The sequence below is a fragment of the Athene noctua genome, chromosome 5, assembly GCF_965140245.1.
Source record: "Athene noctua chromosome 5, bAthNoc1.hap1.1, whole genome shotgun sequence".
NCBI classification, from domain to species: Eukaryota; Metazoa; Chordata; class Aves; order Strigiformes; family Strigidae; genus Athene; species Athene noctua.
The window spans coordinates 66,527,378-66,543,029 of NC_134041.1; positions in this window are offsets into that span (position 1 = coordinate 66,527,378).

A 15,652-nucleotide genomic window follows, 5' to 3' on the forward strand; every position below is an offset into this window, starting at 1 on the left:
GTCTCCCTGTGTGTACGACTGAAGCCTCATCTCCTCTCCTTTCCATGATGCTTCCAGTCCTTGGCCAACACCCAAGGATCCCTCACATCCCGGGAAACCCCGCAGCCTCTCAAGGGCACCTCCGTGCTACTTCCCCCCACTCCAAAAAACAGGCTCTAGGTCTTGTCACAGCAAAAATAGTAGGGTTTTTACTCTTTGGAAGCCTTCATGTTTCATTACTCTGTAAGAATAAACCTTAAATATTGGCAAAACGATGCATAGACTACTGGGCCTAGGTCAAAGGGGCCCAGCTGGCCAACGTACGGCAAACGTATCACCTGCCCAGCCCTAACCCTCATCCCAGACATGGATCGGGAGGCTGAGGGAGGAAAAGCAAATTCAAAAACCCAAGGAGCTGCCCTATAACTTTTTCCCCAAGATCGCTGTTTCTTGCTTGAACGCTGGTGTCAAAGGTAACCACCTCCTCTGTGACATTTGCACCATAGGGGCCATCTGTTTCTTGCAAGGTGGGACCCTAGGACAGCCTCATCCCCAGGAAAGTCATCAGGCAAAGAGCAGCCAGTGCTGGGAGACACCTCCATGCAAGGCAAACCTCATGAGCAGCTGCACTGGGGTTGCCTTCATCACAATCTCAAATAGGAGGAAACTTCAGGGAAAAAAAAAAAAAAACAAGAAGTTATAAATGATGTGGATAAAAAATAGAGCATGTTGGGGAAAAGTTTGGTGGGAGTCAAGAGAACATTGACATTCATTTCAGTAGAAATTGGGTTACTGCTTGTATTTTGATTCCGCTGCCTGTGATAACATAGTACACGCTATTTCCATCCTCTTTTTATTCCAGTTCATACGTTTCCCGGTTTTTTGGGTCATTGAGTTTGTCCATGAGTCTAACAGACAGTATCGTGTGCACTGTAAATATTAGAACTTTGCCGAGCAGATAGCTACGGCGTGAGGTTGCTGATATAATGCAAATATGCTTATTGCTGTTAAAATTTCAGCCAGGGAAAAGTCCAGACATTATCATTTTGAGAAATGGGGGGTTTTTTTCCATCTTATTTACAGTGCACGGTTCACTGGTAAAGACTGTTAGGGCTGAAATTGCTAAAGGAACTCAACCTCAAATATGTTTGAAGACATTCCCTGAATGAAGCAGAGCACGCTCATAATAACGGCAATAATAAGTTCATTGCCAGACCTCTTCTGGAAAACTTGACAGTACTACAGAAATTATGTGCAGAAAATATCAGCCCTCACATCTGATTTAATATCAGCATTCTGTACTTTATGTCCTATTTACACAAAGGATTGTAAACACAGGCGTGTGTCTGTCCAGCTGGTTCTTCAGCAAGGGCTCGGGGAGAGCTGCTGGGGACACCCTGGGTGTTGCATAGGGGGGCACTGCCTTTGCATGACGGGGGGATCCTGTGCCCCAGCTGGTGTTCATAAAATCCTCAGATGGTTGGAAGGGATCTTAAAGCCCACCCAGTGCCACCCCCTGCCCCGGGCAGGGCCACCTTCCACCAGCCCAGGGTGCCCAAAGCCCCGTCCAACCCGGCCTTGAACCCTTCCAGGGAGGGGGCAGCCACAGCTGCTCTGGGCAGCCTGTGCCAAGGCCTCACCCCCCTCACAGGGGAGAATTTCTGCCTCAGATCTCACCTAAATCTCCCCTCTGCCAGGTTAAACCCGTCCCCCCCATCCTATCCTACCCTAGTTGGGATTGCCCCAACTGTGCCTGGGATTGCTTTGGCACCTCGCCAATACCAAAGCTGCCGTCGGACACTGACCTTGGTTACAGCTATTGCCAAGCAGTTTAATTGCCCACTGCCTCAGTTTCTCCCCTCTGATAAACACAAAGAGTTACGCCTGCACGCTACAACTCGTCAGCTCAAGGACATTATTGAGAACGACTTAAACCAGCTGGAAAGTTTTTTCATTGGAAGCTCTGAAGATAATCTCTCGTCTATATGTGGAGTGACGATTATTATTAATAGATGGTCTTTTTAAGGTAAACTTAAAAATATATATATATATCAATGCACTGGGAGTTAATTCTATTTTATTATGCAAAATGCTGTAGATGTACTTACAACAATACATTAAGAGCCCATTAAAGCACTCTAAGTGGACATGACTAAATGCTCAAGTTGGCGACCTGAAGCGTTTTCATTTTTAACATGGCTTAAACCCCTGAAGTATGCTTGAAATGAGGACATTAGTCCTTTGTTTTCACAATAAGTTACAATATCAGCCATCTAATAACGGAAAGAAACAGAAATGGCCAATTCTAGAAGCCAAAGGCAACCAAAATAAAGAGTTTACAAACAAGCTACAGACTACAGACCTACACAGAGATCCTAATGCAGACCAGCATGGTTTTTCCCAGTGGACGGAGAGTACCTGGAAGGACATCTCCCCAGTGCCCTACACAGCTGGTGATTCAGATTCCTCTGCCACCAGCACAGTAAGCGGGATAAAGCCCTCAGCCGTGCTGTTTGCACAGCACGATCGCTGTCGGCACCAGGAGCAGAAGCTGCTCTGCCATGTGCAGAGAATCTGGGCAGGACGAACCTGCCAGAGCAGGAGATGAGGCATTTTGGAACCCAGCATCACTGGTTTGGAGATACCTGACATGGAAGAGCAAAGCTACACTGATAACTTGCCATGTTTGCTCTTTCCAGCTTCACCAGCAGCCCTGATAAATCCTTGTGCTGAGGATTGACTCTAATATGTGGAGGACATGGAAGAGGAGTAAGTAAGGCCAATGTTTATTAATATTTTTAACTGGATCACCACAGTTACACCTAGCTCACCCTACATTTATTTTCCTGATATGAATAGCCTTCAGGAAAAAAAAAAAAAAAAAAAAAAAGGGAAAATGCCAGGAAGTTGAAGAGTTGTTACATTAAAAAAGCTATTTGAGCCACTGGTGCATAAGAGGAAGCAGCAGCATCCCTTACAAAAACTTGTTGGGTTGGGGTTTTTTTTTTGGACAATGCTATCGGCTACTCTCTTCATTTGAAATAGATGCAGTAACATAATCTAACATGCAAGAAATGAAGCACCTGAGTCTCATTTGTTCAGAAGCACCCACAGGAAGAATGAACAGCTAGAGTACCTGTGCCTCCAGGCATGGACTCTGGGGCTTTGCTGGGCTCCTTCGCGCTCTGTGTGGGACGGACCCGGGACATGGAATTATTCCTGCTTGAGATGTAAACGTTCATCCCACTGTCCTGGTACAGTGCTGGCACTGGGGACAGAAGAAGGGGACTGGATCATCCAATGAGCGGGATGGTGTCCTTGCCCCAAAGCCTCCAGCATTACCCCAGCAAGGAGTATGGCCCAGCAGCATTCAGACAAGTGCCCCAACAGTTTCTGTGCCTCAGCAACCACCGCGTATAAACTGCCTTGTGTGAAGTGATCTGCTTCCAACAATTAGTTTTTACTATTATCTCTTGGTTTCTATTGAATGCATATTATTGAGTTTAATCAGTGAAATGAATTTGCTAATGAACTTCTTAATAAGCTTGCCATAGCTAATGTTGGGGTTGTTTTTTTTTTCCTGTTCCTTTCTTTTTGGTTATTGTTGTTTCCATATAAAAGAAAAAGAAAAAAGAAAAAAAAAAAAAAAGAAAAAAAAAAGAGCTGCCGCAGCTTTTTGGCAGCTTGGGTTTTTTTTGCTTTAGGCAAATGATGAGAGCATGTTCAGTTACAATTGCTTTGATGTAAAGAAAAGTTAATAGAAATTTTAGTAGCAATATCAGCTTAAGAGAATTTGAGCTGATGACCTTTGCATCGTAATGAAGCCAGTCTAACTGCCAGGCTTTCATTCCCGCACGTCAGACAGTCAGTTCCTGGCACTGGGAGAATAGTTTTAGAAGAACTCAGACAGGTTTGTTCCAACTCATTTATATGCCATTCCGTGTGTCCTTTTGATACCTGTAGCATCATGTAGCGTGTGCCCTAAGCATTAGTCACAATATCAAGGTACATTTAGAGACAACAGGCTTAATACTTGTAATTAACTATGGAATATTAGTGCAGCATCCCCAACAGCTCTCAGACACCTCTGTGTGCTAAAAACCTGCAAACAGGGTTCCGCACAGGACAACTTTCTTTCCTTCATTCTCAGTAAATATTATGAAACACCTTTTGCTTGGCAGAAACATGAAATTCACTCGTGAGAAGAATTGTTACAGTAGGTGTAGTAAATAGAGTTTTATACTCTCTTTATGTTCCAGGAGTATATACAAAGATTTCATTATGTTTCAACAATGAAAAAGGAGTTTTGGACACCACGGTCGGAGTGGAAATGGTCTGGGGATTGCTTACACACCCGGCTGGATGTCTGGAAGAAAAGCATCTGCAAGGGAAGCGCTGGGCAGGGCGGGGGCCGGTATGGAGCTGCTGCCAGTGGCTTTGTGACAAGGGACAGGGACACCGCTGCCAGGGCTGACACCGGCCAGGCTTAGGTCCTGCTTTGAGCTCCAGGCTGGACCAGAAGATCCGAGGAGGTCAGTCCCTGTCCTATTCTCCTTTATCACCATGCGTTTAGCACCTGAAAATGGTGTTAGAAGAGGCAGCAGGACTTAACTTGGGTATGGATGGGACAGAGGCATGAGATGAACAAATTATATGCTCTGAAATTCATCACTGGAGGTGAAAATGACCCGTTTTGGCCAGACACTCATCCTTGCCCCACACACCTCCCATCCCACTCACGCACCTCGCCCCGTCCCTCACGGCTTGCTCCCTTTCTGACGACACTTGCGTTAACCTGAGGCTTAGATGTCCTGACAGTCTGCCAGCTCAGACGTGCTCATTTTCAGGGGGTTTCAGCTTCTTGTCCCTTTCTAGAAGCATATTCCCGCAGGGTCAGCGTAGGGCAGGACGCAGCCCTCACGCGAAGTGCTGCGGGGTTGCCTTGTGCCGTGGGACGGCTCAGCACAGGGGCACATGCTGCTGCAGAAACCTTCCCTCCCTTCCTGGAGCAAGGGCAAGAGCTCACTCATGCCAAACCTGCCAGGCCAGAGGCTGAAATTGCCTCCCACCACGATCAGAGCTCCACAATAAACTGACTCTGAGTTTGTTCCACAGAAGAAGTAACTGTCAGCTGTACTTTACCCTTACTCCGCTATGTACGTTGTAAGTAGTTCCTACTCTATTACCATTGTAATCAACACATTTTGCAAAAGAAAGGCGTATACTTTTTAGGATGAATGTGGTGGGGTTTTTTTGAAACCCCACAAATCTATTCAAGAAAGAATTTCATGATAAACTCACAGTTGCCTGTTAGAAATGGGTAAACTGAGCGATTTCATCCCCATTCTGCCAGTAACGGGCAATTTCTAGCCAACACAAACCAGCAATTTCCATTTATGTGCTGACCCATACCCTAGGGTTGGGTTTGGTTGAACGCAGTGTCGAAGGTTATGGAAAACACTTTTACGGGCCAAACCAGCCATGACAATTTCAGACAAAATACTTCCACCACCCATGTTTTCAGGCCTGCAGAGTCTTCAGAGTCACAGCGAGCAGCATGAGTAGCTCTGGCTTGAGGGCTCATGGGATAACAGAGATTGCTTTGGAAATGCAGTGGGAGAGCCCGACAGACTTTGTTGTGTTTGTTCACCTTCAGCTGGCCCAAGAGGTCTGCAGAAATCACCGTGGGCTTTTTCACATGCACCAGACAGCTGCCCTTATTTATGACACCCTTTTTTAACATTAGGAGGCTTCAGCTTCACACATCATAAAGCTCAAATTAAAATGTGTCCCTCTGAGCTTTCACATGATGTGAGCGAACACCGTAAAGTGAAGTGGGAGATGAGCAATGACAACATAGAGCGTTCTGCATCACACTTAATGGTAACCCAGAGTGTATCCTGACAGGCTTTCTCTCACACTCTACATATAATATTTTGAAGAGCATCCTTTAATGTTCTTTTACACTAGGTTAGTTTAGATGAGGAGCTACAAAAATGTTAAAAATGGTCGATGTCTATATGCTCTTGATGTCCCCAACACAACAGAAAAATACTTCCTGCTCGTGGTGGTAGAATCTGAGATAACTTACCTTCAAGGAGACAGCTGGCTTCACATCTCAGAGCCCACAGCTTCACTCCTTTCTTTTTCTCTTGCTTTCACTGCTGAGAAAGAAGCACAGACACAACAGTGCTGAAACTTCATCTGATTTGGGTTAATTTGGGGGTGATGAAATAGGTGCTGTGGGTTGTAAGGTTGTACGCTAGTGTCTTCTTGGAGAATATCTTGCTCAGCACCTCATTCGTGTTATCTGGGCAGCGGGGGTGATGGAGGTGGCAGCGTGGCAAAGCAAGTGGCCCCAAAGAGAGGCAGTTCCTAATGCACAAAAAGTTTTAGAGGTGAAGAATTAATCCCATGGGCATTCCCGAGGGCAGATTGCCTACCTAGAGGTGAAAAACGCTCAACTTCACAACACGCCCATGCCCGTGAGCGCCGCCCCGTGTGCATGGCTCTGCCTCTGCTCCGCGACGCGATGCTGCTGACCACGAGCTGATGAGGGCGAGGAAGAGGCTGCCCCCGTCGTGTGCATGTCCCCAGCCCGCTGGAAACCCCACGGAGCAGCGGCAGTTCCCTGACGAATGCGCTTGGAGAGTGGTTGCTGTGGCAAGAAGCCGCGGCAGTCGGCGGGTGACCTCTGCCATGCAGCGAGGCGGGGTGCTGGCAGGGCTGGGGGGCGAATGCCCGTCTCACACTTGGCATTCGCACGTGTTACGCTGCTCTGTTACTTTGAGCGACCATCTCGAGTTTAAAAATACAGGAAAACTGGAGACGTTTATGAAAGAAATAAAGAACTGGGAGCTGCGGGACAAAAGACTTTTCACCTTGCGAGAAAGGGATGAATATTGAAGGAGAAGAGGAGATGGATTGGGAGCTTGCTTTTGAAGGTTAGGATGGTTTTCCCTTTCCTTTTGTTTCTCCCCCATTCATTTCAATGAGAATTGCACAGAATAATAATCTACTTGTTTTGTCTGTGCGATAATTGCATTGATAATTTAGTATGATTTAAATAATCAAATTCAGAGTGTTTTGTATGTCATTCTGAGAAAGGGTTTTCTTTAATCTCCAAAGATGCATATTCATGATGCCATTATATATATAGCTAAAGAAATTACAGTACCATTGTCTGCTCCAAACAAGCCATCCATTGCCTGCTTTTTAAAAGAAAATGAAACAGTCAAAACAAAAGATGATTGATTTGTACTTTCAAAGTTCACCTCCTCTCACTTTGGTAATGGATTTCTTTATCTATCAACAGCTATCCTTGCCATTTAACGTCCATCCAGTGCAACCCATACTCAGGTTTAAGTGCTGTGTCGAGCAAATTCATGCCCTGATGTTTTTCTGCCAGGCCACGTCTTGGTCTTGCCGCTGCTGCCCAACAGGTCCTCACTGTGCTAACGGTGGGTCTTGTGCCTTGCTGGTTGGTCTGGCAGTGATCCTGCCCACCGAGCTCAGGATACAGCCCGGGGCCGTCCCAGGAGCCACCCGCAGGCCTTGGGTTCTCCTCCGTTTGTCCTCACTGCTGGGCTGCGGCTGGCAAACGCAGGAACCCATCTTGTGGGCCACTCTTCCTTTTCTAAGCACAGTATATCCCTATTTCCTAGATTTCTCTGTGTGAGGTTGGAGCTACCAGGTATTATTAAATGAGGAAAAATAGTGGTTGGGACAAAGAATGCAAGAATGGCCCCGCTGAATCCTGAAGGAGTTTTTCTCGGGATGTGTATACATGACTGTGTCACAACAGACCTCGTAGTGCACGGGACAATGAACCCTGTAGGAAGCATCTCAGATTTTAATGACCGTTTATTTTTGCATTGGATTTGAACTTTTGCTAGATCAGGATTTAACTAATTTATTGTACAAGATAACGAAAATACCCCACGAAGCAGCTTTATGGAATAGTATTTGCCTTTGGAGGATTAAAAAAAAAAAAAATCTATTCTAGAAATATGAATATTAACATACCACAGGTCAAACACCTGTAATTGGGTTGAGTTTGAAATTTAATCTGTTATATATTGCTATGGGTTGATACTAAAATGCATTTGTTGAGCCATGGGATAGCAACTGGCATACATGGGCAAGACAGGATTTAACAGCTGTAAAGGCTGATGGTTTTCCTGTGCTTTGTGTCACTGCTGTGGCGTTGCATTTTGAAATCCACAGCAGAGGGTGGAGAAAATTTCAAGATATATGGAAAAATGATCTTATTTTCCATTAAAACTGGGTGATATTTGATATGAAAATATTATACTGAAACCAGTTGAACCAGCCACTGAGTAAGGCGTCATGTTTAAGAAAAGATAGAAGAATCCAGCTGAGAAAACAGATCACTCAATCCAAATTCCTTAGTTAACTATTTTTGATTCTTTTGTTCATGAATTGTCTTGAAATAGTTCATGAATCTTCTCAATTACACGTGCTTGAGTCACTACCCCAGATTTGTAGATGGCTTGGTGCACGCGCCGTGAAAGATGTTTGCTGTGTCGTGGATCTGTCATGCTGTTTGGTGGCTATTTTTCTTCCCATCTATTGGAGGAATGCAAAATTTAGTCTTTCTGCATGAACGGTTTTACATACACTTTCAAAATGTATTCACCATTATTGTTATTTAATGTTTGCATATATCAGTGCTCATGGGAATTGGATTAGAATTCAAATAAAAGAAACAGAATTAAAACACGTTTTCACAAGAATGGATAATTTATGCCTTGATAGAAACCTGTGCTGTATGACTGAAATAACAACAGGAAGGGGGGGCATAAATTATTTATTCTCCATGTACATATCGATAGGTTTTTTTATATCTGTTATTGAGCTGAGCATGGAAAAGCTTTTGCTAGTTTCTTGCCTTCGTAAGTAATTCCTTTTCAAACTGGAACCAGGATTTTTCCAGTTGGGATAGTTTGTAGCAGCAGGGACTGCTGAAATACAGGCAATCTCACTTGTGCCTTTCTTTCTTTTTTTTTGGTCCTTTCTTTCTTTTTTTTTTTCCTTTTTTTTTTTTTTTTTTTTTTTTTTTCCCTTCCTGGCAGAGCTTTAGTAGAAAAGGAGAGCACAAAATTTATTGTATAGAGCAAAGGCTCACTTGTACCTCTGGCCAAGCAGTCTATTGTCATCACAGTAGATTTATAGTTAAACTGATGTTTAATCCCTGGAGAATTTAGTCTGTTTGCTGTGAAGTCTGAGCTAATGCAGAGCAATTCCTAAGTGAGAATTCAGGGAGGGTTTTTTATAACTTTATTTTTATTCTTGATGGAGAAGTATTCCTAAAAAATGGTAGTGGTTGAAATTGAAATAATTAGATTTTTTTTCTTCCATTTTCTCTGAGGCAATTAGTTACTTCATTACCGAACACAGCTTTTACCAGTAGCTGTGCTGAGGTTCAATGTGTCCATTTTTTCAGCCATAGCCATCAAAGTCTTCCAGTTCACGCTTTTAAACAGAGAAAAGAGTCCTCCGATGGGTAAACACCTTGCAGCGTTTAGGTTAAATCTTTGTGTATATTTAAAAGTATTGAGAGTATGTTTAAATATTTTTAAAAAGCAGAATGTTTAAAAGGCACAGTTAGTCAAGCTGTGGCATCCACTAATATGACTAAAACAGATTTAAAAAAAAATCACCCCAGTTTATTATAAACAGGCCTTTCAAATAATATTGAATATTGGTTCCTGAGATCTGTCATTGTGTCCACCAGCTCTGTTCTATGAGCTAAATTTTGCCTGGTTCAGGAGAAGCATGGGAGTAAATTAGAATTAATACATTCATTTTTAACATATTGATTATGTTTAAGAGCACGAGGGCTGACTTGGGAGCGCTGAGTGCGTGAGAGAGGCAAATCCCCTGGACAGGAGGAGAATCCTGCATTCAATCCTTGCTTTGCAACAGATGCAATAGCAGAAATCAGTCAGAGAGGGACCTGGCGGGGGATTGACAGCTGGGTGAACAGGAGCCAGAGTGTGCCCAGGGGGCCAAGGAGGGCAACGGCATCCTGGCTGGTGTCAGCACCAGCGTGGCCAGCAGGGACAGGGAAGGGATCTGAGCCCTGGGCTCGGCACTGGGGAGGCCGCCCCTCACTGAGGGGGTTCAGTTCTGGGCCCCTCACCCCAAAAAGGCCATTGAATGACTCGAGCGTGGCCAGAGAAGGGCAACGGAGCTGGGGCAGGGTCTGGAGCACAGGTCTGCTGGGGAGCGGCTGGGGGAACTGGGGGGGTTCAGTCTGGAGAAGAGGAGGCTGAGGGGAGACCTCCTGGCCCTCTGCAACTCCCTGCCAGGAGGGGGCAGAGAGGGGGGATGAGTCTCTGGAGCCAAGGCCCCAGCGCCAGGCCCCGAGGGAATGGCCTCAAGCTGCCCAGGGCAGGGTCAGGCTGGCTCTGAGGAAGGATTTCTGTGCAGAAGGGGCTGTTGGGCGTTGGAATGGGCTGCCCAGGGCAGGGGGGAGTCCCCGGGATCCCTGGAGGGGTTGAAGAGTCGGGCTGAGCCAGCGCTGAGGGATCTGGGGGAGTTGGGAACGCTCAGGGGGAGGGTCATGGTTGGGCCGGAGGAGCTCCAAGGGCTTTTCCAACCTTGACGATTCTGTGAAATCCAGCCAGATTTCACCTTCCTGTGAACAGCAGCAATACTGTCCGTGGGCTGGGATGCTTTCTTCTTTGAATTTTGTTGGATAAACATCTGATGTTCTCAAGGAGTCACTGACTTTATCCTCACCTGTAACTAGGCAAAATGCCTGAACACTACAAAACACTTGAAATAACAGCAGTGATAATGCACAGGTAATCTGTAACTCGGACACTGACATTTAGCCATTACTATTTCTTTCTTATTCCCTCCAGTTTAACATTTTGCACTTCCAGTCACATTTATAGAAAAGAAAAAAGGCATTTTCTGGTTAGGAACCCTCCACAAAAGCACCAATACACGTGTTCAGGTTAATGTGATGATCCCAATATTTACTGCTCACACTCTGCCTCCAGACAACCCTTTCTGCACACGTTTCAGTTTGGTTCTTTACTGACCTTAAAAATCCTGCCTTGCTTGGACAATGTCCTCCAGCACTTTATCAGAAATCTCTCGTCCCATTTTTTCTTGTTGTTTATCACAAAATCTTTTAAACTTAATTTTATATGTAAAAAAATACAAACTGCTGCATGGATCTTTGAGTACCGCCCTTACCATGGGTATCAGCCGTGTTTCGCTGCTGGCCAGGCTACTGCTGCCTTGTGATTTCCCAAGCAATATAGCTCATAATTCATCATTTTTTACATGTAAATGTCAACAGCCCTCATCACAGGGACGGGAGGAGAGACCAGGGGGGAGTTCGCAACCAACCGGCTGATGCATGGAAAGGCAGGGGAAACCCCTCCCACAAGACAAGCCCTAGGAAAGAGAAAATGGACTTTGTAGAAAAGGAAACATCAGCATTAGTTTTGCCTGTGTGTTTTATAGGCAGTTCATTTACAATTACACAAGCAGCAGTGCTTTACGCTTGAAAAGAGAGATTCGGTGAAAGCGGTGAACGCTTTTACTGCATTTTTAAGTTTATGGCATTGATGAGAATAAGATGCGAGTAACCAGCTCTAGTTTTACAAAACTCAGTTCCCACCTGTTGTGTGTTTGCTCCCAACATCCCAAAGCTGAAGGAGTGGCACCATTGCCTGCATCGTGCCAGTCACCATTTCCCCTCCACGCCAATACGTGCAGTGCTGATGTGGATTGACACAAGCTCTGCTTCTCATGAGTTGCTTCATGTATGAATTACTTATTAATGTTAATGGTCGGCCTAGATGATCTGCAAGGTCTTTTCCAACCCTGATGACTCTGTGACTCTGTGATACTTCTTCCTGAAGCTCTGCTTCCAGACAGGATGATCCATTGGGATATTATTTCTAGGTTTAACCAAAATGTCCCCACAACCCCAGCTAAAGAGATGGGATTCATTATTTCTTTATATTCACTTGTGAGATTGAAGAGCTTCACTTTGTGAAGTGTCCAACAATTTTTTTCCCTGCCCAGAAAAAGTCAAAAACCAAGTAGAGCCAATGTAGCACCTATTACATGAGAAGCCACAGCCCCTTCCAGTGGGGAATGAGAAGCTGCAGAAGGTTTAACTATGGGGACATCATCACACCATATACAGGGAGTAAAGCTGAAAGCTTTCTTTTAAGCAGGTTTCCTTACCTAAAGAACAGAATAAATAAATAGATAAATAGATAGATAGATAGATAGATAGATAGATAGATAGATAGATAGATAGATAATAAATAAATAAACAGCCAAGAGCTGCTGAACTGGCATTTTCATAGCAATGTTACTCTCTTGCAGGATAACACCTAACCATTGCTTGAGACACGGCATTAAGGGGATGTTCCCAGCACGCTGACATGCCACAGAGATGGAGATATGAACCGGTAGGTTTTATTTGGAAAAACACGTCTTTTGAAGCTGGGTTCTAAGGCACAAATCCGGATCACTTCTGTCCAGGCCCCACAGAAGGGCGTTCTGCTACCTCCGCCCCAGGGCAGCGGGGTGGGAAGAGCCTTTTGGGACCGTTCCCCAGAGCCCGGGATGCTTTCAGAAGGATAAAACGCGGGCCAGTGACGTGCCAACGGGCTGTTAGGACAATTGGCAGATTTTCAGGGGTGTTTATGGGCACATCTGAGATGTGAAATTGCAGGTGAAGACTCCCAAAATCCACTCGCTCCACTACAGACTTAAACAGAAGAAAAGCTGCATTGATCCCTGTCACTTCAGGGGAAAAACAATTCATTTCCAGAAATTTCTCTTCTTATGATAGCCACTGAGCCTTATTCTCTAACCAAGTTCAGTGAAGCTTAAAGAAGTTCAGCTCCATCCTTCGCTTTAAAAATACTCTGGTAAAATGGGAGGTTGTAAAGAGAAATCCTTGCAGTGCCAGTAAAAGGTTGATGTGCCAAAACCTGTCAATAATATCATAGATTGCTTTTCTTTTTTTTTTTTTCATTATTGTCCTGATGTCAAAGTAAATATTAATTACATTTAATTAATTAATTCTGGATTGAGGACTGAATGCTTTCATACAAGAAATTACCGTCGAGTGAGGAGCTTTTTCTCTGGCACAGCACTGCTTTCTGAAGCTCCAAAGGCAGGCTGCACAGCTGAGGGCACTGTGAGGGGGTGTCATTTCTCATCAGTTATATTTGCATCACCGAACCCTCGTTTACCTGCGCTCCTCTGGTGATTGATCGCAGTGGTGGCTGTAGATGAAGGAAATGGCTATAGCTGACACTGTCCATCACCAGATATTAAACTGCGCTGCCTGGAAATGTTGTGAGTCAGGACTTCAGTTTCTTAAGTACCAAAATTAATGATTCTTTTTCTTGGTGGATGAGAGCTCTGAGTCTAATTAATTTCCTGTCACACCGAGCAGCACTTGCAGAAGAGGAAATAGTGGGGAAAAGTAGATGAAGCTCAGGTAAAAGATGCATTAATTAAAAGCTCAATTTACTGTGGCCGTATTTCTCTCTTCTCTTCAGATTTCCTGTTTACCTCATTTGTAGCAAGTAAAGCCAAGTCTCCCATTGTATTAATTTAGAATAAAAAACTGTGCAAAACCAGACTGCTATTAGAAAATACCCGTTTTTTAAGGTAATACCGGGAAAGCACACATCTTTAACCTATCATAATTGCAAACCGAATAGCTGAGAACAGTGCATTAGGCAACCAATTACCTGAAACAGTCTTCAGAGTGATGACTGTTTTCCCGATAGTGCTGCAAGACTCTTCTATTTTTAAGACAGCAAGTGTGCTGGACAGTCATGAGAAATTAAAAGATGTTGGACTTGCTTAGACATTGAAACTTTACTCCAGTTTTGCTCCAGCCTGGATACATCCAACCTGGATGCAGCCTTCTTCCCTCGGTGGGGCACATGGGGTCTAGGAAATGCTGCGTCCTTCTGGAAATCGTCTGGTCATCGCCTCGGTCAGAGCCTTCGTCCTCATGTGGTGGGGGACATTGAGCTCCACCGCTGCTTCTCGTGGAAGCCATGCAATTAGGACTGACTCTCTGGTTTCAGCTCTACTTCATGACATCTGCCACCCCCGGTAACTCAAACAGACAGAAATATTTGGGCAGTTCAGACAGCTAAAGCCTGTGGTTCGCCCAGCGTGTGCATTTGAAATGGAGGGAAGGGAAAAAGATTAATATGTTAGGCAACTTAAGATGGATATTTGGAGAGAAAAGTAATGGTGATGCTTGGCTGAGACTCAGCTGACTGTGCTTTTATACAATGCGAAAAACTCAAACAGTGGGTAAATTCCTCATTCTGAGGTGTTTGCTATTCCCTAGCAGAGCACTTTGCCCCAAATACCCTGGCAGGCTTAAAACATGATACGTCTTCTCAGCGTATTGCAGGAGAAAGTCTCTCCTTGGGAATATTAGTGACTTTATAACTGGAGAAAATAAATTCAGCTTTCCCTAAGTAATGCAGCTTATAGTGCGAATCTGATTTTAGATTCCCTCTGTCGCCTCTAAATCTTGGCTCTGTGTCTTTCCCAACTTGATAGAAGGGCATATTTAATTATCAAGAGTCACATTCATATGGACACATCTTTTATCAACAAAGCGTATGTCTTTTGATTTTGTAATTGTTGAAATCCCATTATTTCTCATCTTTGAGTAACTGAACACATAAACTACATCTGCAGTACGCATTTGAAGCAGGTGATCTAAAGCAGGCACGAGGAGGCAGCTGCCTTTGCCGGGAAGGGTGTGTGTAGAGATGGGTTTCCTTCCAACTTTCATTTCCTACTCCTAAAACATTAGGCAAATTCTTGCCCCCATCAGGCCTGTGAGTTATGAATCTTCATCGACATCTGTGTGTTTCCCCTCGGGAATCTGTTGGATCTGCTGCTCTCTGTCTGCCCCGGAGTTCTTGCTGAGGTGTGTTCCTCACCCACATGCTGCAAGGCTCTTGCTGTTTCTAGGGGACACCCTAATTTTTGCATCTTAGAGGGCTCAAAGTACAAATCCTGTTGTGCTCAAACCCTTCTTGTCACCAACATAAGATGCCACAAACATGGGGCGAAGTGTTTGTGCAGTTAGTGCCTAGCCCATACCCCAACACTGTAAAATTACACCCCGCATAAGCACACAGTGATGCAATTTTCTGTTGGGTTCATCTTTGAACAAAGTCTGAATCAGCCTCTGCAAGAAAAATGAGATGTGAGTGAGAATTTGTTCTTTGTCGCGTTTCTTCAGCCATCAGACTTGAGATGTGAACTGCTCCTTTTTTTTTTTTTTTTTTCATTTGTGATTTGTAAAAGAGAAAATGGTCCAGAAATCCACTTATTCTTTTCAAGCACTAAAAATGAGACACTTCCCAAAGACCGCAGCACGTTTTTTACAGCAGCAGATTGCTCCTGCCTAATCTAGTGACCACTTCACACTGTGTAAAGAAACAGTGAATAAACAAGATACAAAGCATTTGATACAGCTATTTAGATGGCCAAAAACCTCCCACAAAACATTGCTGCAAAGAAATTAAACAGGATGGAGTCAGGAGTTACAGTACTTTGGTACCGGCCACGGCAGGGAGCAGAGGGAGGAGCAGACGGCCGCCTGCCAGCGTGCCAGGAG